A 25,808-nucleotide genomic window follows, 5' to 3' on the forward strand; every position below is an offset into this window, starting at 1 on the left:
GGGAAGGTTCCTCCTCCATAGGGGTGAAGTCCGGGATGAAAGTGGAGAGTCTCTGGAAGTGAATGTCCCTCACTGATGAGTACTTGGGGCCCCATAGCAGCCCCTTTCCTTCTCGTTCCTCATTCATTCTCTCTCGCTCCCTCCCTGATTCTCTCTCACTGATCCACCTTGAGTGGGTGACGTCACGTTGCCATGGTGCTGTTATTACGCTACACAGGGTGGGGGGGGGGGGATATTTCAGCACCACATCTCAGCGGATAGCACACTCTTCTCTCTCCAGCTGCAGCTTCCATGCTGGAGCCACTGATAGCCAACTGCCAGCAGACTGGAGACCCCCATCAACTGCCCCTCATCTGGAGGATGGAGAACCCCGGCACTGGCCAGAGAGCAGAGGGCATCTGTGGCTACAGAGTATAGAAGACCCCCGGCCAAGGGCTATAGAGTACAGAAGACCACCGGCCAAGGGCTATAGAGTACAGAAGACCACCGGCCACTGGCTATAGAGTACAGAAGACCACCGGCCACTGGCTATAGAGTACAGAAGACCACCGGCCACTGGCTATAGAGTATAGAAGACCCCCGGCCAAGGGCTATAGAGTACAGAAGACCACCGGCCACTGGCTATAGAGTACAGAAGACCACCGGCCAAGGGCTATAGAGTACAGAAGACCACCGGCCAAGGGCTATAGAGTACAGAAGACCACCGGCCACTGGCTATAGAGTACAGAAGACCACCGGCCAAGGGCTATAGAGTACAGAAGACCCCCGGCCACTGGCTATAGAGTACAGAAGACCACCGGCCAAGGGCTATAGAGTACAGAAGACCACCGGCCAAGGGCTATAGAGTACAGAAGACCACCGGCCACTGGCTATAGAGTACAGAAGACCACCGGCCAAGGGCTATAGAGTACAGAAGACCACCGGCCACTGGCTATAGAGTACAGAAGACCACCGGCCAAGGGCTATAGAGTACAGAAGACCCCCGGCCACTGGCTATAGAGTACAGAAGACCACCGGCCACTGGCTATAGAGTATAGAAGACCACCGGCCACTGGCTATAGAGTACAGAAGACCACCGGCCAAGGGCTATAGAGTACAGAAGACCACCGGCCAAGGGCTATAGAGTACAGAAGACCACCGGCCACTGGCTATAGAGTATAGAAGACCACCGGCCACTGGCTATAGAGTACAGAAGACCACCGGCCAAGGGCTATAGAGTACAGAAGACCACCGGCCAAGGGCTATAGAGCACAGAAGACCACCGGCCACTGGCTATAGAGTACAGAAGACAACCGGCCCCTGGCTGGAGAATATATGAGATCACTTGCCACTATATGGCTATAGAGTTTATAAGGACACTGGCTAATGGTGGGAGAGATACTGGTTATAGAAGGTCAGTGATCACTGGTGGGAGATCACCGGCCACAGGACACCACTGATTGGAAGACAAGGATTATTGGTTGCGGACTGAAGGAGCCCCCTGGATGTCCGCTTAGAGGGGAGAAGATCATTGGCCAAGGATATTACTCTTCACAGGGAGCTCCAGGAGGGAGAGGAACCCACAGACCTCACAGGTAGGTGCCTGTATGTGACCCTATTCCCAGTATATAGAGGAAGTCATCATTCTGGGCATACAGTGCTGAGCCTGTATACAGCACTCCGCATCCAACCATCCTCCTCACTGTATATATATATATATATCTACTACAAGGAGATATCAACACTTCTGATATTCCATATCCTGAACTTACCTCCATATCCTGAACTTACCTCCATATCCTGAACTTACCTCCCTATCCTGTACTTACCTCCATATCCTGAACTTACCTCCATATCCTGAACTTACCTCCCTATCCTGTACTTACCTCCCTATCCTGAACTTACCTCCCTATCCTGTACTTACCTCCCTATCCTGTACTTACCTCCCTATCCTATACTTACCTCTACATCCAATACTTACCTCCCTATCCTGTACTTACCTCCCTATCCTGTACTTACCTCTACATCCAATATTTACCTCCCTATCCTGTACTTACCTCTCCATCCAATACCTACCTCCCTATCCTGTACTTACCTCCCTATCCTGTACTTACCTCCATATCCTGTACTTACCTCCCTATCCTGTACTTACCTCTACATCCAATACTTACCTCCCTATCCTGTACTTACCTCTACATCCAATACTTACCTCCCTATCCTGTACTTACCTCCCTATCCTGTACTTACCTCTCCATCCAATACCTACCTCCCTATCCTGTACTTACCTCCCTATCCTGTACTTACCTCTATATCCAATACCTACCTCCCTATCCTGTACTTACCTCCCTATCCTGTACTTACCTCCCTATCCTGTACTTACCTCTATATCCAATACTTACCTCCCTATCCTGTACTTACCTCTACATCCAATACTTACCTCCCTATCCTATACTTACCTCTACATCCAATACTTACCTCCCTATCCTGTACTTACCTCTACATCCAATACTTACCTCCCTATCCTGTACTTACCTCCATATCCTGTACTTACCTCCCTATCCTGTACTTACCTCTACATCCAATACTTACCTCCCTATCCTGTACTTACCTCCATATCCTGTACTTACCTCCCTATCCTGTACTTACCTCTACATCCAATACTTACCTCCCTATCCTGTACTTACCTCCCTATCCTGTACTTACCTCCATATCCTGTACTTACCTCCCTATCCTGTACTTACCTCTACATCCAATATTTACCTCCCTATCCTGTACTTACCTCTACATCCAATACTTACCTCCCTATCCTGTACTTACCTCTACATCCAATATTTACCTCCCTATCCTGTACTTACCTCTACATCCAATACTTACCTCCCTATCCTGTACTTACCTCCATATCCTGTACTTACCTCCCTATCCTGTACTTACCTCTACATCCAAGACTTACCTCCCTATCCTGTACTTACCTCTACATCCAATACTTACCTCCCTATCCTGCACTTACCTCCCTATCCTGTACTTACCTCTACATCCAATACTTACCCCCTATCCTGTACTTACCTCTACATCCAATACTTACCTCCCTATCCTGTACTTACCTCTACATCCAATACTTACCTCCATATCCTGTACTTACCTCCCTATCCTGTACTTACCTCTACATCCAATACTTACCTCCCTATCCTGTACTTACCTCCCTATCCTGTACTTACCTCCCTATCCTGTACTTACCTCTATATCCAATACTTACCTCCCTATCCTGTACTTACCTCCCTATCCTGTACTTACCTCCCTATCCTGTACTTACCTCTACATCCAATACTTACCTCCCTATCCTGTACTTACCTCCATACCCTGAACTTACCTCCTCTGTACTTAACTGTAGTTGGAGGGCTGATTGTAGTTGGGGGGGTAATTGAAGTTAGGGGGTGATTGTAGTTGGGGGCTGATTATAAGGGGGTGGGGGGGAATTGTAGTTGGGGGGGGTGATTGTAGTTGGGGGTGCGGGGAATAATTGTAGTTGGGGGGTGATTGTAGTTGGGTGGGGGGGAATTGTAGTTGGGCTAATTGTAGTTGGGGGGGATGATTGTAGTGGGGGGTGATTATAGTTGGGGGTGGGGGGTAAGTTGTGGGTTGGGAGGGTGATTGTAGTTGGGGGTGGGGGGGGGGTAATTGTAGTTGGGGGCTGATTGTAATTGGGGTTGGAGGGGGGATAATTATAAATGGGGGTGATTGTAGTTGGGGGGTGGGGGGTAATTGTAGTTGGGGGTGATTGTAGTTGGGGGTGGAGGGGGGATAATTATAGATGGGGAGTGATTGTAGATGGGGTGGGTAATTGTGGTTGGGGGGTGATTTTAACTTGGGGGGTGATTGTAGTTGGGGGTGGTAATTGTCGATGGGGTAATTGTAGTTGGGGGGGTGATTGTGGTTGGGGGGTGATTATAAGGGGGTGGGGGGAATTGTAGTTGGGGGGGTGATTGTAGTTGGGGGTGCGGGGTATAATTGTAGCTGGGGAGTGATTGTAGGTGGGGGGGGGTAATTGTAGTTGGGGGGTGATTGTAGTAGGGGGGGTTGTAGTTGGAGGGTGATTGTAGTTGGGGGGTAAGTGTAGTTGTGGGTTAAGGGGGGGGGTGATTGTAGTTGGGGGTGGGGGGTAATTGTAGCTGGGGGGTGATTGTAGTTGGGGTGGAGGGGGGATAATTATAGATGGGGGTAATTGTAGTTGGGGGGGTGAATTTAGTTTGGGGGGTGATTGTAGTTGGGGGGTGATTGTAGTTGGTAGGTGATTGTAGATGGGGGTGATTGTAGATGGGGGGTAATTATAGTTGGGGGGGGGTGATTGTAGTTGGGGGGTAATTGTAGTTGGGGGGTGATTGTAGTTGGGGGGTGATTGTAGTTGGGGATGGAGGGGGGGTAATTATAGATGTGGGGTAATTGTAGTTGGAGGGGTGATTGTAGTTGGGGGGTGAATTTAGTTTGGGGGGTGATTGTAGTTGGGGGAAAATTATAAATGTGCAAGAAATGGGTGCGCTAGATGTGAACAATGTGTGTTGAACCAAAAGGGAAAACACAATGAAGAAAATACTGAATATATAAATACACACAGATATTATAAACGTTTTATAGAAATATGAGCAATCCAAAAGAAGTCCAAAATGAAAAAAGGGCTGAAATCTTCTTGATGGTGAATGAAGGTGAAGAAGAGGAAGAAGTGCAAACATCAAATCCCTCTTGGCACCGACGTGTGAAGAAAAGAGAGGTAATACCCTTACCAACTCAACATAATAAAACACTTGAGAAGATGACCCCAGCCAGTGTAATAGATATAAAGTCCTGACCTTTCACTCTTCCACCCGATTTGTGGTATATGAAAACTCTTACCAAAGGAAAGTATTTCACAGGTCAGATGGTGAGGGAAAATGTTCTCCAAATCCTCAGGCGAATTATCCAGACTAGCAGGCAGTGCATTTTCTTGTAAATCTGCCTCCTGTTGCTGTGTGGTTCGGTTTCTCTCCTGTACCCCTCACACTCAGTGAAGAATGGAACCGGCAATAGTGCATTACCTCTTAAACGACTTTATTAAAAAAGTAGAACACTTACAGTTAAGTTGATTAAATAGGCGAATGCAAATTCAAATGTGGCCGCTCTGCAGCACGGACCACAGGTGGTGATGTCGCAGGCTTCTCCTCCCGACGCGTTTCCCCTGATGAGGCATCGACTGGGAAAATTATAAATGGGGGGCTGATTGTAGATGGGGGGATTATTATAAATGGGGGGTGATGGTAGATGGGGGTGATCGTAGTTGGGGGTGGGGGGTAATTGTAGTTGGGGGGTAATTATAAATGGGGGGCTGATTGTAGAGGGGGTGATTGTTGATGAGGGGTGATTGTCGATGGGGGGGTGATTGTAGTTGGGGGGTAATTGTAGTTGGGGGGTGATTGTAATTGGGGGGATAATTATAAATGGGGGGTGATTGTAGTTGGGGGGGATTGTAGTTGGGGGGGGATAATTATAAATGGGGGGGGGGGTGATTGTAGATGGGGGTGATTGTAGATGGGGGGGTAATTGTAGTTGGGGGTAATTGTAGATGAGGGGTAATTGTAGATGGGGGTGATTGTAGATGGGGGGTAATTGTAGATGGGGGTGATTGTAGATGGGGGTAATTGTAGATGGTGGTGATTGTAGATGGGGGTAATTGTAGTTGGGGGTAATTGTAGTTGGGGGTAATTGTAGATGGGGGATGATTGTAGATGGGGCGGGTAATTGTAGATGGGGGGTGATTGTAGATGGGGGTGATTGTAGATGGGGATTATTGTAGTTGGGGGTGATTGTAGATGGGGGGTGATTGTAGATGGGGGTGATTGTAGATGGGGGGGTAATTGTAGATGGGGTAATTGTAGTTGGGGGTGATTGTAGATGGGGGGGGTAATTGTAGATGGGGGTGATTGTAGATGGGGGGGGGGGGGGAATTGTGCTGAGGTCTTCCTGGGGGAGGTCTATGTAGAGATATCACCCTCCCCTTCCCCCTCAAGGGTGACCCCAAAGGCATTTTCCCATTTGGAGATTCCCTGTAGAGCTCCAGTAGGGGGATTCCCATTGGATCCTGACCTGGGGTCATCCCGCTCCCCAGGATTCTCTCCTCTCCCAAATTTCACCCAACCAGAAACCTCCCTTCCCCCACTTGCAGCCCATCATTCTTCAAGGACTATTCCTAGGCCCGTGGCCATACATGAGGACAGGGATGAAAAACTGAGAGCCTTCTAGGAAATTTCAGGTTGTGTTTTTGCCAAATGGGTGTAAGAATGATAGGATGATACAATTCTATCAATGAAGCCATGGATTGAAATCTACCATCCCCCACCATCCCTATTCCCACCATTCATGAACCAAATCCTGAGAAATGCTGTGCCTACTAATCGGAACCTTGAGGGAGGGCTCTACTCTCCACCAGGGAGGGGCTACTGCTGGTAATTTATATTGGCTGTTATTAGCCAATCAGGAATCCCATACCCTGATGGAGCACCCAATACGCTGCCAGACAAAAGGAGCTCTTCCCATCCCCCTCCTAAACGAAAGAGAAGCTGCCAGGTCTGGGATTATACAAATCCAAATATTCCGTCCTAAATCATCGACCGGACTTGGGGGGATAATCTTGGAGGAGTGGCTGTGTGGATGGCTCCTCCTCCTCTCTGTCTGGCAGGGAAGGGTTTAGGCGGGGGGTAGGAATCTTGAAGGAGTGGCTGTGTGGATGGCTCCTCCTCCTCTCTGTGTGGCAGGGAAGGGGTCAGGCGGGGTGGAAATCTTGAAGGAGTGGCTGTGTGGATGGCTCCTCCTCCTCTCTGTCTGGCAGGGAAGGGGTTAGGCGGGGGTGGAAATCTTGGAGGAGCTCGGAGGAGTGGCTGTGTGGATGGCTCCTCCTCCTCTCTGTCTGGCAGGGAAGGGGTTAGGCGGGGGTGGAAATCTTGGAGGAGTGGCTGTGTGGATGGCTCCTCCTCCTCTCTGTTTGGCAGGGAAGGGGTTAAGCGGGGCCGGAAATCTTGGAGGAGTGGCTGTGTGGATGGCTCCTCCTCCTCTCTGTCTGGCAGGGAAGGGGTTAGGAGGGGGTGGAAATCTTGGAGGAGTGGCTGTGTGGATGGCTCCTCCTCCTCGCTGTCTGGCAGGGAAGGGGTTAGGTGGGGGTGGAAATCTTGGAGGAGTGGCTGTGTGGATGGCTCCTCCTCCTCGCTGTCTGGCAGGGAAGGGGTTAGGCGGGGGTGGAAATCTTGGAGGAGTGGCTGTGTGGATGGCTCCTCCTCCTCTCTGTCTGGAAGGGAAGGGGTTAGGCGGGGGTGGAAATCTTGGAGGAGTGGCTGTGTGGATGGCTCCTCCTCCTCGCTGTCTGGCAGGGAAGGGGTTAGGCGGGGGTGGAAATCTTGGAGGAGTGGCTGTGTGGATGGCTCCTCCTCCTCTCTGTTCTGGAAGGGGTTAGGCGGGGGTGGAAATCTTGGAGGAGTGGCTGTGTGGATGGCTCCTCCTCCTCGCTGTCTGGCAGGGAAGGGGTTAGGTGGGGGTGGAAATCTTGGAGGATTCCCCTCCAGCCAGCGGAGTTCTTCCCATGGTAGAGCGGACGGTGACGCGGCGTCTGACGCCAACAAACTCACTGCGACCGGATGGCGGCTATTTTTAGCTTTTCATTTTGGCAGCTGAAGCTGCAATCCCAGATACCAGAAATATTACTATCACAGTATGGGGGGGGGGGGGGGTACCAGAAATATTACTATCACAGTATGGGGGGGGGGGGTACCAGAAATATTACTATCACAGTATGGGGGGGGGGGGGTACCAGGAATATTACTATCACCATGTATGGGGGGGGGATACCAGAAATATTACTATCACCATGTATGGGGGGGGGGTACCAGAAATATTACTATCACCATGTATGGGGGGGGGATACCAGAAATATTACTATCACCGTGTATGGGGGGGGGATACCAGAAATATTACTATCACCATGTATGGGGGGGGGGGGGTACTAGGAATATTACTATCACCGTGTATGGGGGGGGATACTAGGAATATTACTATCACCGCGTATGGGGAGGGGGATATCAGAAATATTACTATCACTGTGTGTGGGGGGGGGATACCAGAAATATTACTATCACCATGTATGGGGGGGGGATACCAGGAATATTACTATCACTGTGTATGGGGGGGGGGGGGTAACAGAAATATTACTATCACCATGTATGGGGGGGGGGATACCAGAAATATTACTATCACCATGTATGGGGGGGGGGGGAATACCAGGAATATTACTATCACCATGTATGGGGGGGGGATACCAGAAATATTACTATCACCATGTATGGGGGGGGGATACCAGAAATATTACTATCACCATGTATGGGGGGGGGATACCAGAAATATTACTATCACCATGTATGGGGGGGGGGGGGAATACCAGGAATATTACTATCACCATGTATGGGGGGGGGGGATACCAGAAATATTACTATCACCATGTATGGGGGGGGGATACCAGAAATATTACTATCACCATGTATGGGGGGGGGATACCAGAAATATTACTATCACCATGTATGGGGGGGGGGATACCAGAAATATTACTATCACCATGTATGGGGGGGGATACCAGAAATATTACTATCACCATATATAGGGGGGGATACCAGGAATATTACTATCACTGTGTATGGGGGGGGGGGGATACCAGAAATATTACTATCACCATGTATGGGGGGGGGTACCAGAAATATTACTATCACCATGTATGGGGGGGGGGGGATACCAGAAATATTACTATCACCATGTATGGGGGGGGGGGGGTACCAGGATTATTACTATCACCATGTATGGTGGGGGGGATACCAGAAATATTACTATCACCATGTATGGGGGGGGGGGATACCAGAAATATTACTATCACCATGTATGGGGGGGGGGGGTACCAGGATTATTACTATCACCATGTATGGTGGGGGGGGATACCAGAAATATTACTATCACCATGTATGGGGGGGGGATACCAGGAATATTACTATCACCATGTATGGGGGGGTACCAGAAATATTACTATCACCATGTATGGGGGGGGGTACCAGGATTATTACTATCACCATGTATGGTGGGGGGGGATACCAGAAATATTACTATCACCATGTATGGGGGGGGGGGGGATACCAGGAATATTACTATCACCATGTATGGGGGGGGGGGGTACCAGAAATATTACTATCACCATGTATGGGGGGGGGGGATACCAGAAATATTACTATCACCATGTATGGTGGGGGGGGGATACCAGGAATATTACTATCACCATGTATGGGGGGGGATACCAGGAATATTACTATCACCATGTATGGGGGGGGGGGATACCAGGAATATTACTATCACCATGTATGGGGGGGGGGGGGATACCAGGAATATTACTATCACCATGTATGGGGGGGGGGATACCAGAAATATTACTATCACCATGTATGGGGGGGGGGGATACCAGGAATATTACTATCACCATGTATGAGGGGGGATACCAGGAATATTACTATCACCATGTATGGGGGGGGGGGTACCAGAAATATTACTATCACCATGTATGGGGGGGGGAATACCAGGAATATTACTATCACCATGTATGGGGGGGGGGATACCAGAAATATTACTATCACCATGTATGGGGGGGGGGGGGTACCAGAAATATTACTATCACCATGTATGGGGGGGGGTACCAGAAATATTACTATCACTGTGTATGGGGGGGGGGGTACCAGAAATATTACTATCACTGTGTATAGGGGGGGGGGGAATACCAGGAATATTACTATCACTGTGTATGGGGGGGGGGGGATACCAGAAATATTACTATCACCATGTATGGGGGGGGGGATACCAGAAATATTACTATCACTGTGTATGGGGGGGGGGGATACCAGAAATATTACTATCACCATGTATGGGGGGGATACCAGAAATATTACTATCACCATGTATGGGGGGGGGGGGATACCAGAAATATTACTATCACCATGTATGGGGGGGGGTACCAGAAATGTTACTATCACCATGTATGGGGGGGGGGGGATACCAGAAATATTACTATCACCATGTATGGGGGGAGATACCAGAAATATTACTATCACCATGTATGGGGGGGGGATACCAGAAATATTACTATCACCATATATGGGGGGGGGATACCAGGAATATTACTATCACCATGTATGGGGGGGGGGGGATACGAGAAATATTACTATCACCATGTATGGGGGGGATGCCAGAAATATTACTATCACCATGTATGGGGGGGGGATACGAGAAATACTACTATCACCATGTATGGGGGGGGGGGATACCAGAAATATTACTATCACCATGTATGGGGGGGTACCAGAAATATTACTATCACCATGTATGGGGGGGGGGGTACCAGAAATATTACTATCACCATGTATGGGGGGGGGATACCAGAAATATTACTATCACCATGTATGGGGGGGGGTACCAGGATTATTACTATCACCATGTATGGTGGGGGGGATACCAGAAATATTACTATCACCATGTATGGGGGGGGGGGGGGGGAATACCAGGAATATTACTATCACCATGTATGGGGGGGGGGTACCAGAAATATTACTATCACCATGTATGGGGGGGGGGGTACCAGGATTATTACTATCACCATGTATGGTGGGGGGGGATACCAGAAATATTACTATCACCATGTATGGGGGGGGGGGATACCAGGAATATTACTATCACCATGTATGGGGGGGGGTACCAGAAATATTACTATCACCATGTATGGGGGGGGGGATACCAGAAATATTACTATCACCATGTATGAGGGGGGATACCAGGAATATTACTATCACCATGTATGGGGGGGGGGGAATACCAGGAATATTACTATCACCATGTATGGGGGGGGGTACCAGGATTATTACTATCACCATGTATGGGGGGGGGGATACCAGAAATATTACTATCACCATGTATGGGGGGGGGGGATACCAGAAATATTACTATCACCATATATGGGGGGGGGGGGAATACCAGGAATATTACTATCACCATGTATGGGGGGGGGGGATACCAGGAATATTACTATCACCATGTATGGGGGGGGGGATACGAGAAATATTACTATCACCATGTATGGGGGGGGGATACCAGAAATATTACTATCACCATGTATGGGGGGGGATACCAGAAATATTACTATCACCATGTATGGGGGGGGGGGATACCAGGAATATTACTATCACCATGTATGGGGGGGGGGGTACCAGAAATATTACTATCACCATGTATGGGGGTGGGATACGAGAAATATTACTATCACCATGTATGGGGGGGGGGGGGAATACCAGAAATATTACTATCACCATGTATGGGGGGGGGATACCAGAAATATTACTATCACCATGTATGGGGGGGGGATACCAGAAATATTACTATCACCATGTATGGGGGGGGGGGGGGATACCAGGAATATTACTATCACCATGTATGGGGGGGGATACCAGAAATATTACTATCACCATGTATGGGGGGGGGGGATACCAGGAATATTACTATCACCATGTATGGGGGGGGGGGGGTACCAGAAATATTACTATCACCATGTATGGGGGGGGGGTACCAGGATTATTACTATCACCATGTATGGTGGGGGGGGGATACCAGAAATATTACTATCACCATGTATGGGGGGGGGGGGATACCAGGAATATTACTATCACCATGTATGGGGGGGGGGTACCAGAAATATTACTATCACCATGTATGGGGGGGGGGATACCAGGAATATTACTATCACCATGTATGGGGGGGGGGGGGTACCAGAAATATTACTATCACCATGTATGGGGGGGGGGATACCAGAAATATTACTATCACCATGTATGGGGGGGGATACCAGAAATATTACTATCACCATGTATGGGGGGGGGGATACCAGGAATATTACTATCACCATGTATGGGGGGGGGGGTACCAGAAATATTACTATCACCATGTATGGGGGGGGGGATACCAGAAATATTACTATCACCATGTATGGGGGGGGGGATACCAGGAATATTACTATCACCATGTATGGGGGGGATATCAGAAATATTACTATCACCATGTATGGGGGGGGGATACCAGAAATATTACTATCACCATGTATGGGGGGGATATCAGAAATATTACTATCACCATGTATGGGGGGGATACCAGAAATATTACTATCACCATGTATGGGGGGGATATCAGAAATATTACTATCACCATGTATGGGGGGGGATACCAGAAATATTACTATCACCATGTATGGGGGGGGGTACCAGAAATATTACTATCACCATGTATGGGGGGGGGATACCAGAAATATTACTATCACCATGTATGGGGGGGGGATACCAGGAATATTACTATCACCATGTATGGGGGGGGGGGGATACCAGGAATATTACTATCACCATGTATGGGGGGGGGGGGTACCAGAAATATTACTATCACCATGTATGGGGGGGATATCAGAAATATTACTATCACCATGTATGGGGGGGGGGGGTACCAGGATCATTACTATCACCATGTATGGTGGGGGGGGGATACCAGAAATATTACTATCACCATGTATGGGGGGGGGATACCAGGAATATTACTATCACCATGTATGGGGGGGGGGGATACCAGGAATATTACTATCACCATGTATGGGGGGGGGTACCAGAAATATTACTATCACCATGTATGGGGGGGGGGTACCAGAAATATTACTATCACCATGTATGGGGGGGGGGGGATACCAGGAATATTACTATCACCATGTATGGGGGGGGGATACCAGGAATATTACTATCACCATGTATGGTGGGGGGGGATACCAGGAATATTACTATCACCATGTATGGGGGGGGGGATACCAGAAATATTACTATCACCATGTATGAGGGGGGATACCAGAAATATTACTATCACCATGTATGAGGGGGGATATCAGAAATATTACTATCACCATGTATGGGGGGGGGGGATACCAGAAATATTACTATCACCATGTATGGGGGGGGGGGGTACCAGAAATATTACTATCACCATGTATGGGGGGGATATCAGAAATATTACTATCACCATGTATGGGGGGGGGGATACCAGAAATATTACTATCACCATGTATGGGGGGGGGGATACCAGGAATATTACTATCACCATGTATGGGGGGGGGATACCAGGAATATTACTATCACCATGTATGGGGGGGGGGTACCAGAAATATTACTATCACCATGTATGGGGGGGATATCAGAAATATTACTATCACCATGTATGGGGGGGGGGGGTACCAGGATTATTACTATCACCATGTATGGTGGGGGGGGGGATACCAGAAATATTACTATCACCATGTATGGGGGGGGGGGATACCAGGAATATTACTATCACCATGTATGGGGGGGGGGGGATACCAGAAATATTACTATCACCATGTATGGGGGGGGGGATACCAGGAATATTACTATCACCATGTATGGGGGGGGGATACCAGGAATATTACTATCACCATGTATGGGGGGGGGTACCAGAAATATTACTATCACCATGTATGGGGGGGGGGGTACCAGAAATATTACTATCACCATGTATGGGGGGGGGGGGGATACCAGGAATATTACTATCACCATGTATGGGGGGGGGATACCAGGAATATTACTATCACCATGTATGGTGGGGGGGGATACCAGGAATATTACTATCACCATGTATGGGGGGGGGGATACCAGAAATATTACTATCACCATGTATGAGGGGGGATACCAGAAATATTACTATCACCATGTATGAGGGGGGATATCAGAAATATTACTATCACCATGTATGGGGGGGGGGTACCAGAAATATTACTATCACCATGTATGGGGGGGATATCAGAAATATTACTATCACCATGTATGGGGGGGGGGATACCAGAAATATTACTATCACCATGTATGGGGGGGGGGAAACCAGGAATATTACTATCACCATGTATGGGGGGGGGATACCAGGAATATTACTATCACCATGTATGGGGGGGGGTACCAGAAATATTACTATCACCATGTATGGGGGGGATATCAGAAATATTACTATCACCATGTATGGGGGGGGGGTACCAGGATTATTACTATCACCATGTATGGTGGGGGGGGGGATACCAGAAATATTACTATCACCATGTATGGGGGGGGGGATACCAGGAATATTACTATCACCATGTATGGGGGGGGGATACCAGGAATATTACTATCACCATGTATGGGGGGGGGGGTACCAGAAATATTACTATCACCATGTATGGGGGGGGGGGTACCAGAAATATTACTATCACCATGTATGGGGGGGGGATACCAGGAATATTACTATCACCATGTATGGGGGGGGGGGGGATACCAGGAATATTACTATCACCATGTATGGTGGGGGGGGGGATACCAGGAATATTACTATCACCATGTATGGGGGGGGGGGATACCAGAAATATTACTATCACCATGTATGGGGGGGATACCAGGAATATTACTATCACCATGTATGGGGGGGGGGGTACCAGAAATATTACTATCACCATGTATGGTGGGGGGGGATACCAGGAATATTACTATCACCATGTATGGGGGGGATACCAGAAATATTACTATCACCATTATGGGGGGAACACAGCTGCAGGTCCTAATCTGACAGGTGTGGGGGTGCAGGTGTGTGGCCCGAACACAGACAGTATGCATTTGGGGGGGCGCTCACCTGTCCAATTAGAGACTGCGGCTGTGTTCATACAGGCGGCTCCAGCCCAACCCCCTCCTTCACACAGCCAGAGTACCTGTGTGGATGAGCCCCTAAATTATATTTTTCTACCCTAAAAATCAGATCTCTCCAGCGATGTGCTGCCCCTACTAAGAGGGATTCCACCTTCCTCTGGTCTCTCTGGGGTCCGCGGCTCCAGTCGTTTGGACAAACTGCGATGATTGAGAGTGCAGTGCGCATGCGCTGGTGAAATCTCCGGCTGCTATGTTTAGGGGATATTCACTGACCCTACATGTGACCCCTATTATAGGCTTACCTGTAGATAGAAGATCAGAAATGGAGTTTCCTCCTGTCAGATCAGTCAGTAAATGGGTAAATAGAAGGAGATGATAGATAGGTGCAGAGGGGACTGACAGTGAAGGGGAGAAGAAGCAAAGTTGCATAGATCAGGAAGCAGTCTGGGGGAGAGGAGGGGGAAGCCCAGCTACATAAAGTTGCATAGATCAGGAAGCAGTCTGGGGAGAGGAGGGGGAAGCCCAGCTACATAAAGTTGCATAGATCAGGAAGCAGTCTGGGGGAGAGGAGGGGGAAGCCCAGCTACATAAAGTTGCATAGGTCAGGAAGCAGCCTGGGGGAGAGGAGGGGGAAGCCCAGCTACATAAAGTTGCATAGATCAGGAAGCAGTCTGGGGAGAGGAGGGGGAAGCCCAGCTACATAAAGTTGCATAGATCAGGAAGCAGTCTGGGGAGAGGAGGGGGAAGCCCAGCTGCATAAAGTTGCATAGGTCAGGAAGCAGTCTGGGGGAGAGGAGGGGGAAGCCCAGCTACATAAAGCTGCATAGATCAGGAAGCAGTCTGGGGGAGAGGGGGAAGCCCAGCTGCACAAAGTTGCATAGATCAGGAAGCAGTCTGGGGGAGAGGAGGGGGAAGCCCATCTACATAAAGTTGCATAGATCAGGAAGCAGTCTGGGGGAGAGGAGGGGGAAGCCCAGCTACATAAAGTTAAATAGGTCAGGAAGCAGTCTGGGGCAGAGGAGGGGGAAGCCCAGCTACATAAAGTTGCATAGATCAGGAAGCAGTCTGGGGAGAGGAGGGGGAAGCCCAGCTACATAAAGTTGCATAGATCAGGAAGCAGTCTGGGGAGAGGAGGGGGAAGCCCAGCTACATAAAGTTGCATAGATCAGGAAGCAGTCTGGGGGAGAGGAGGGGGAAGCCCAGCTACATAAAGTTGCATAGGTCAGGAAGCAGCCTGGGGGAGAGGAGGGGGAAGCCCAGCTACATAAAGTTGCATAGATCAGGAAGCAGTCTGGGGAGAGGAGGGAGAAGCCCAGCTACATAAAGTTGCATAGGTCAGGAAGCAGTCTGGGGAGAGGAGGGGGAAGCCCAGCTACATAAAGTTGCATAGATCAGGAAGCAGTCTGGGGAGAGGAGGGGGAAGCCCAGCTGCATAAAGTTGCATAGGTCAGGAAGCAGTCTGGGGGAGAGGAGGGGGAAGCCCAGCTACATAAAGCTGCATAGATCAGGAAGCAGTCTGGGGGAGAGGGGGAAGCCCAGCTGCACAAAGTTGCATAGATCAGGAAGCAGTCTGGGGGAGAGGAGGGGGAAGCCCATCTACATAAAGTTGCATAGATCAGGAAGCAGTCTGGGGGAGAGGGGGAAGCCCAGCTACATAAAGTTGAATAGGTCAGGAAGCAGTCTGGGGCAGAGGAGGGGGAAGCCCAGCTACATAAAGTTGCATAGATCAGGAAGCAGTCTGGGGAGAGGAGGGGGAAGCCCAGCTACATAAAGTTGCATAGATCAGGAAGCAGTCTGGGGAAAGGAGGGGGAAGCCCAGCTACATAAAGTTGCATAGATCAGGAAGCAGTCTGGGGGAGAGGAGGAGAGAAGCCCAGCTACATAAAGTTGCATAGATCAGGAAGCAGTCTGGGGGAGAGGAGGGGGAAGCCCAGCTGCATAAAGTTGCATAGATCAGGAAGCAGTCTGGGGGAGAGGAGGGGGAAGCCCAGCTGCATAAAGTTGCATAGATCAGGAAGCAGTCTGGGGGAGAGGAGGGGGAAGCCCAGCTGCATAAAGTTGCATAGATCAGGAAGCAGTCTGGGGGAGAGGAGGGGGAAGCCCAGCTACATAAAGTTGCATAGATCAGGAAGCAGTCTGGGGAGAGGAGGGGGAAGCCCAGCTGCATAAAGTTGCATAGATCAGGAAGCAGTCTGGGGCAGAGGAGGGGGAAGCCCAGCTACATAAAGTTGCATAAATCAGGAAGCAGTCTGGGGAGAGGAGGGGGAAGCCCATCTACATAAAGTTGCATAGGTCAGGAAGCAGTCTGGGGGAGAGGGGGAAGCCCAGCTGCATAAAGTTGCATAGATCAGGAAGCAGTCTGGGGGAGAGGAGGGGGAAGCCCATCTACATAAAGTTGCATAAATCAGGAAGCAGTCTGGGGAGAGGAGGGGGAAGCCCATCTACATAAAGTTGCATAAATCAGGAAGCAGTCTGGGGAGAGGAGGGGGAAGCCCATCTACATAAAGTTGCATAGATCAGGAAGCAGTCTGGGGAGAGGAGGGGGAAGCCCATCTACATAAAGTTGCATAAATCAGGAAGCAGTCTGGGGGAGAGGGGGAAGCCCAGCTACATAAAGTTGCATAGATCAGGAAGCAGTCTGGGGGAGAGGAGGAGAGAAGCCCAGCTACATAAAGTTGCATAGATCAGGAAGCAGTCTGGGGAGAGGAGGGGGAAGCCCAGCTGCATAAAGTTGCATAGATCAGGAAGCAGTCTGGGGAGTGGAGGGGGAAGCCCAGCTACATAAAGTTGCATAGATCAGGAAGCAGTCTGGGGAGAGGAGGGGGAAGCCCAGCTGCATAAAGTTGCATAGATCAGGAAGCAGTCTGGGGAGTGGAGGGGGAAGCCCAGCTACATAAAGTTGCATAGATCAGGAAGCAGTCTGGGGCAGAGGAGGGGGAAGCCCAGCTACATAAAGTTGCATAGATCAGGAAGCAGTCTGGGGAGAGGAGGGGGAAGCCCATCTACATAAAGTTGCATAGATCAGGAAGCAGTCTGGGGAGAGGAGGGGGAAGCCCAGCTGCATAAAGTTGCATAGATCAGGAAGCAGTCTGGGGAGAGGAGTGGGAAGCCCAGCTACATAAAGTTGCATAGATCAGGAAGCAGTCTGGGGGAGAGGAGGGGGAAGCCCAGCTACATAAAGTTGCATAGATCAGGAAGCAGTCTGGGGAGAGGAGGGTGAAGCCCAGCTGCATAAAGTTGCATAGATCAGGAAGCAGTCTGGGGAGAGGAGGGGGAAGCCCAGCTGCATAAAGTTGCATAGATCAGGAAGCAGTCTGGGGAGAGGAGGGGGAAGCCCAGCTGAATAAAGTTGCATAGATCAGGAAGCAGTCTGGGGGAGAGGAGGGGGAAGCCCAGCTACATAAAGTTGCATAGGTCAGGAAGCAGTCTGGGGCAGAGGAGGGGGAAGCCCATCTACATAAAGTTGCATAGGTCAGGAAGCAGTCTGGGGAGAGGAGGGGGAAGCCCAGCTACATAAAGTTGCATAGATCAGGAAGCAGTCTGGGGAGAGGAGGGGGAAGCCCAGCTACATAAAGTTGCATAGGTCAGGAAGCAGTCTGGGGAGAGGAGGGGGAAGCCCAGCTGCATAAAGTTGCATAGGTCAGGAAGCAGTCTGGGGGAGAGGAGGGGGAAGCCCAGCTGCATAAAGTTGAATAGATCAGGAAGCAGTCTGGGGGAGAGGAGGGGGAAGCCCAGCTACATAAAGTTGCATAGATCAGGAAGCAGTCTGGGGAGAGGAGGGGGAAGCCCAGCTGCATAAAGTTGCATAGATCAGGAAGCAGTCTGGGGGAGAGGGGGAAGCCCAGCTGCATAAAGTTGCAAAGATCAGGAAGCAGTCTGGGGGAGAGGAGGGGGAAGCCCAGCTACATAAAGTTGCATAGATCAGGAAGCAGTCTGGGGGAGAGGGGGAAGCCCAGCTACATAAAGTTGCATAGATCAGGAAGCAGTCTGGGGAGAGGAGGGGGAAGCCCAGCTACATAAAGTTGCATAGATCAGGAAGCAGTCTGGGGAGAGGAGGGGGAAGCCCAGCTGCATAAAGTTGCATAGGTCAGGAAGCAGTCTGGGGGAGAGGAGGGGGAAGCCCAGCTGCATAAAGTTGCATAGATCAGGAAGCAGTCTGGGGGAGAGGAGGGGGAAGCCCAGCTACATAAAGTTGCATAGATCAGGAAGCAGTCTGGAGAGAGGAGGGGGAAGCCCAGCTACATAAAGTTGAATAGGTCAGGAAGCAGTCTGGGGCAGAGGAGGGGGAAGCCCAGCTACATAAAGTTGCATAGATCAGGAAGCAGTCTGGGGAGAGGAGGGGGAAGCCCAGCTACATAAAGTTGCATAGATCAGGAAGCAGTCTGGGGAGAGGAGGGGGAAGCCCAGCTACATAAAGTTGCATAGATCAGGAAGCAGTCTGGGGGAGAGGAGGAGAGAAGCCCAGCTACATAAAGTTGCATAGATCAGGAAGCAGTCTGGGGAGAGGAGGGTGAAGCCCAGCTACATAAAGTTGCATAGATCAGGAAGCAGTCTGGGGGAGAGGAGGGGGAAGCCCAGCTGCATAAAGTTGCATAGATCAGGAAGCAGTCTGGGGGAGAGGAGGGGGAAGCCCAGCTGCATAAAGTTGCATAGATCAGGAAGCAGTCTGGGGGAGAGGAGGGGGAAGCCCAGCTGCATAAAGTTGCATAGATCAGGAAGCAGTCTGGGGGAGAGGAGGGGGAAGCCCAGCTACATAAAGTTGCATAGATCAGGAAGCAGTCTGGGGAGAGGAGGGGGAAGCCCAGCTGCATAAAGTTGCATAGATCAGGAAGCAGTCTGGGGGAGAGGGGGAAGCCCAGCTGCATAAAGTTGCATAGATCAGGAAGCAGTCTGGGGGAGAGGAGGGGGAAGCCCATCTACATAAAGTTGCATAAATCAGGAAGCAGTCTGGGGAGAGGAGGGGGAAGCCCATCTACATAAAGTTGCATAAATCAGGAAGCAGTCTGGGGAGAGGAGGGGGAAGCCCATCTACATAAAGTTGCATAAATCAGGAAGCAGTCTGGGGAGAGGAGGGGGAAGCCCATCTACATAAAGTTGAATAGGTCAGGAAGCAGTCTGGGGGAGAGGAGGGGGAAGCCCATCTACATAAAGTTGCATAAATCAGGAAGCAGTCTGGGGAGAGGAGGGGGAAGCCCAGCTGCATAAAGTTGCATAGATCAGGAAGCAGTCTGGGGGAGAGGAGGGGGAAGCCCAGCTGCATAAAGTTGCATAGATCAGGAAGCAGTCTGGGGGAGAGGAGGGGGAAGCCCAGCTACATAAAGTTGCATAGATCAGGAAGCAGTCTGGGGAGAGGAGGGGGAAGCCCAGCTGCATAAAGTTGCATAGATCAGGAAGCAGTCTGGGGGAGAGGGGGAAGCCCAGCTGCTTAAAGTTGTATAGATCAGGAAGCAGTCTGGGGGAGAGGAGGGGGAAGCCCAGCTGCATAAAGTTGCATAGATCAGGAAGCAGTCTGGGGAGAGGAGGGGGAAGCCCAGCTGCATAAAGTTGCATAGATCAGGAAGCAGTCTGGGGAGTGGAGGGGGAAGCCCAGCTACATAAAGTTGCATAGATCAGGAAGCAGTCTGGGGCAGAGGAGGGGGAAGCCCAGCTACATAAAGTTGCATAGATCAGGAAGCAGTCTGGGGGAGAGGAGGAGAGAAGCCCAGCTACATAAAGTTGCATAGATCAGGAAGCAGTCTGGGGAGAGGAGGGGGAAGCCCAGCTGCATAAAGTTGCATAGATCAGGAAGCAGTCTGGGGAGTGGAGGGGGAAGCCCAGCTACATAAAGTTGCATAGATCAGGAAGCAGTCTGGGGAGAGGAGGGGGAAGCCCAGCTGCATAAAGTTGCATAGATCAGGAAGCAGTCTGGGGGAGAGGAGGGGGAAGCCCAGCTACATAAAGTTGAATAGGTCAGGAAGCAGTCTGGGGCAGAGGAGGGGGAAGCCCAGCTACATAAAGTTGCATAGATCAGGAAGCAGTCTGGGGGAGAGGGGGAAGCCCAGCTGCATAAAGTTGCATAGATCAGGAAGCAGTCTGGGGAGAGGAGTGGGAAGCCCAGCTACATAAAGTTGCATAGATCAGGAAGCAGTCTGGGGGAGCAGGGGGAAGCCCAGCTACATAAAGTTGCATAGATCAGGAAGCAGTCTGGGGAGAGGAGGGAGAAGCCCAGCTACATAAAGTTGCATAGATCAGGAAGCAGTCTGGGGAGAGGAGGGGGAAGCCCAGCTGCATAAAGTTGCATAGATCAGGAAGCAGTCTGGGGAGAGGAGGGGGAAGCCCAGCTGCATAAAGTTGCATAGATCAGGAAGCAGTCTGGGGAGAGGAGGGGGAAGCCCAGCTGCATAAAGTTGCATAGATCAGGAAGCAGTCTGGGGGAGAGGAGGGGGAAGCCCAGCTACATAAAGTTGCATAGGTCAGGAAGCAGTCTGGGGCAGAGGAGGGGGAAGCCCATCTACATAAAGTTGCATAGGTCAGGAAGCAGTCTGGGGAGAGGAGGGGGAAGCCCAGCTACATAAAGTTGCATAGATCAGGAAGCAGTCTGGGGGAGAGGAGGGGGAAGCCCAGCTGCATAAAGTTGCATAGATCAGGAAGCAGTCTGGGGAGAGGAGGGGGAAGCCCAGCTGCATAAAGTTGCATAGATCAGGAAGCAGTCTGGGGGAGAGGGGGAAGTCCAGCTGCATAAAGTTGCATAGATCAGGAAGCAGTCTGGGGGAGAGGAGGGGGAAGCCCAGCTACATAAAGTTGAATAGGTCAGGAAGCAGTCTGGGGCAGAGGAGGGGGAAGCCCAGCTGCATAAAGTTGCATAGGTCAGGAAGCAGTCTGGGGCAGAGGAGGGGGAAGCCCATCTACATAAAGTTGCATAGGTCAGGAAGCAGTCTGGGGAGAGGAGGGGGAAGCCCAGCTACATAAAGTTGCATAGGTCAGGAAGCAGTCTGGAGAGAGGAGGGGGAAGCCCAGCTACATAAAGTTGCATAGATCAGGAAGCAGTCTGGGGGAGCAGGGGGAAGCCCAGCTACATAAAGTTGCATAGATCAGGAAGCAGTCTGGGGAGAGGAGGGAGAAGCCCAGCTACATAAAGTTGCATAGATCAGGAAGCAGTCTGGGGAGAGGAGGGGGAAGCCCAGCTGCATAAAGTTGCATAGATCAGGAAGCAGTCTGGGGAGAGGAGGGGGAAGCCCAGCTGCATAAAGTTGCATAGATCAGGAAGCAGTCTGGGGGAGAGGAGGGGGAAGCCCAGCTACATAAAGTTGCATAGGTCAGGAAGCAGTCTGGGGCAGAGGAGGGGGAAGCCCATCTACATAAAGTTGCATAGGTCAGGAAGCAGTCTGGGGAGAGGAGGGGGAAGCCCAGCTACATAAAGTTGCATAGATCAGGAAGCAGTCTGGGGGAGAGGAGGGGGAAGCCCAGCTGCATAAAGTTGCATAGATCAGGAAGCAGTCTGGGGAGAGGAGGGGGAAGCCCAGCTGCATAAAGTTGCATAGATCAGGAAGCAGTCTGGGGGAGAGGGGGAAGCCCAGCTGCATAAAGTTGCATAGATCAGGAAGCAGTCTGGGGGAGAGGAGGGGGAAGCCCAGCTACATAAAGTTGCATAGGTCAGGAAGCAGTCTGGGGCAGAGGAGGGGGAAGCCCAGCTACATAAAGTTGCATAGGTCAGGAAGCAGTCTGGGGAGAGGAGGGGGAAGCCCAGCTACATAAAGTTGCATAGATCAGGAAGCAGTCTGGGGGAGAGGTGGAAGCCCAGCTGCATAAAGTTGCATAGATCAGGAAGCAGTCTGGGGGAGAGGAGCCGTGAGCCGTGTCCTGATGGTGCCAGGCCTGGGCCGTGTCCTGATGGTGCCATGCCCTGGGTCGTGTCCTGATGGCGCCGTGCCCTGGGCCGTGTCCTGATTGTGCCACGTCCTGGGCCGTGTCCTGATGGCGCCGTGCCCTGGGTCGTGTCCTGATTGTGCCACGTCCTGGGCCGTGTCCTGGGATCGCGTTGTCACCTTTCATGTGCAGAAACCTTTGTTACAGTGATCGGAGCTGCTAATGGGTGGGTACTGCATAATTAGAGGTGGGGTTTGGCAGGACACTCTGTTAAGGGGGCAGGGTCTATGCAGGCCTGAGCTAAGCTGTGGGTGGAGTTAAATATGTCCCAGGGACCGAAAATGGTAACAGGGGTAGAGCGTTGTCACCCCATAACAGGAAGTACCCCTTCTCCACCCCCGGGGACCTCTCTGAGGCTCTGCATTGGTGATGGGTTGGTGGTATTTCTGCTATTCTGTCTAATATGAAATGTCAGAGATGGATACCTGTGTGCACAATGTCTGACGGAAGCTTCATATTCTCCATTCTGTGTCTCCCTCCAGGTGGCTCCTCGCTGTTCCCTCTACAATGACAATTTCCATTCTGTGAGAGATTCATGAGTCATCAGATTCCCCTCTGTACCTGCAAGGTGAGTGCCCCCCCCCACCCCCACCCCGATCACTGACATTACTGCACTGAGGTGAGGTCCCGGCTCTCCACAGATAACAATAAGGGGTGAGGTACAGAGCGCCCCCTGCCTCCGGACCTCTGCTCTGACCTGAGATATGGATCCAACCCATAAAATCTTGGCCCTCCAGGTAGACTTCCCCTTTATGGGTTGGTTCAACATTTGTGGTCAGCCGGTGGAGCTCATAGCATAACACTTGTGGTCAGTAGTTGGCGTTCATGCGTCCTCTATGGAGGGGGGAAGAAGGCGGCCACTTTATAGGTGAATGGTGGCTATATATTGACTCCCTCCCACAACCACGCCCCCCTGCATGCCCCCCGTTCCTTTGAGACACAGCTGGTCACAGATCGGGGTAAAGAGCCAATCACAGCTGATCACAATCTAAAAACACTTGCTGGCTATCGGCATTCCTTTCCTTGCCTGTCGCAGAGTGAGGAGAGGAGAGCCAATAATCAGCAAGTGTAAAAGGGGACATCTACACTGATAATCAGTGTTCTGATTATCAGTGCTGCCAATCAGTGCCTATCAGTGTTTCCAATTGGTGTCTCCTCATCAGTGCCCTTCTGTGCCGCATATTAGTGCTGCCTATCAGTGCTGCCTATAAGTGCCTATTAGTCCCCTTCAGTGTTGCCTATTAGTGCCCTTTAGTGCCGCTTATCAGTGCTGCCAATCAGTGCTGCCCATTAGTGCCACCTATTAGTGCCTATCAGTGCTCATCAGTGTCGCCTATTAGTGCCTATCAGTTTCCATAGTGCCGCCTCATCCTCTGTCCCGCTGACCCCGTCCTCTGTCCCGCTGACCCCATCCTCTGTCCCGCTGACCCCATCCTCTGTCCCGCTGACCTCATCCTATGTCCCCCTGACCTCATCCTCTGTCCCCCTGACCTCATCCTCTGTCCCGCTGACCTCATCCTCTGTCCCGCTGACCTCATCCTCTGTCCCGCTGACCTCATCCTCTGTCCCGCTGACCTCATCCTCTGTCCCACTGACCTCATCTTCTGTCCCACTGACCTCATCTTCTGTCCCTCTGACCTCATCCTCTGTCCCGCTGACCTCATCTTCTGTCCCGCTGACCTCATCTTCTGTCCCTCTGACCTCATCCTCTGTCCCTCTGACCTCATCTTCTGTCCCGCTGACCTCATCCTATGTCTCCCTGACCTCATCCTCTGTCCCGCTGACCTCATCCTCTGTCCCTCTGACCTCATCCTCTGTCCCTCTGACCTCATCTTCTGTCCCGCTGACCTCATCCTATGTCTCCCTGACCTCATCCTCTGTCCCGCTGACCTCATCCTCTGTCCCGCTGACCTCATCCTCTGTCCCTCTGACCTCATCCTCTGTCCCGCTGACCTCATCCTCTGTCCCGCTGACCTCATCTTCTGTCCCACTGACCTCATCCTCTGTCCCGCTGACCTCATCCTCTGTCCCGCTGACCTCATCCTATGTCCCACTGACCTCATCCTCTGTCCCGCTGACCTCATCCTATGTCTCCCTGACCTCATCCTATGTCCCGCTGACCTCATCCTATGTCCCGCTGACCTCATCTTCTGTCCCTCTGACCTCATCCTCTGTCCCGCTGACCTCATCTTCTGTCCCACTGACCTCATCCTATGTCTCCCTGACCTCATCTTCTGTCCCACTGACCTCATCCTATGTCTCCCTGACCTCATCTTCTGTCCCGCTGACCTCATCTTCTGTCCCGCTGACCTCATCTTCTGTCCCACTGACCTCATCCTCTGTCCCGCTGACCTCATCCTCTGTCCCGCTGACCTCATCCTCTGTCCCGCTGACCTCATCCTCTGTCCCGCTGACCTCATCCTATGTCTCCCTGACCTCATCCTCTGTCCGGCTGACCTCATCCTCTGTCCCGCTGACCTCATCTTCTGTCCCGCTGACCGCATCCTATGTCTCCCTGACCTCATCCTATGTCCCGCTGACCCCATCCTATGTCTCCCTGACCTCATCCTTTGTCCCCCTGACCTCATTTTCTGTCCCACTGACCTCATTCTATGTCCCCCTGACCTCATTCTATGTCCAACTGACCTCTGTCCCCCTGACCTCATCTTATGTCTCCCTGACCTCATCCTATGTCCCGCTGACCTCATCCTATGTCCCGCTGACCTCATCCTATGTCCCGCTGACCTCATCCTATGTCCTGCTGACCTCATCCTATGTCCCGCTGACCTCATCCTATGTCCTGCTGACCTCATCCTATGTCCCGCTGACCTCATCCTATGTCCTGCTGACCTCATCCTATGTCCTGCTGACCTCATCCTATGTCCTGCTGACCTCATCCTATGTCCCGCTGACCTCATCCTATGTCCTGCTGACCTCATCCTATGTCCCGCTGACCCCGTCCTATGTCTCGCTGACCCCATCCTCTGCCCCAGTGACCACATATGTGACACTTGGAGGAATCATGTCTCAGGGTCTGATGAGGAAGCGCCTGCAGTTGTTCGCTATGAATGGCTGCAGCTTCTTCATCAGACCCTGAGACAAGAATGGTATACCCCGGCTGGG

General features: G+C 51.1%; 1 protein-coding gene across 1 annotated transcript in view; it reads left to right on the top strand.

Moving 5' to 3' along the window:
* The first annotated feature begins 1,471 nt into the window (after nt 1-1,471).
* LOC309560967 (terminal nucleotidyltransferase 5C-like) overlaps nt 1,472-25,808 on the top strand; it is a 29,772-nt gene continuing 5,435 nt past the window's right edge. The window contains exons 1-2 of the mRNA XM_082264670.1: nt 1,472-1,574; nt 23,168-23,253. The gene's annotated coding sequence lies outside the window, so the exon portion shown is untranslated. The remainder of the gene's footprint in view (nt 1,575-23,167; nt 23,254-25,808) is intronic.

The sequence above is a fragment of the Pelophylax lessonae genome, assembly GCF_965119305.1.
Source record: "Pelophylax lessonae genome assembly, chromosome: 7".
In the NCBI taxonomy this organism is placed as follows: domain Eukaryota; kingdom Metazoa; phylum Chordata; class Amphibia; order Anura; family Ranidae; genus Pelophylax; species Pelophylax lessonae.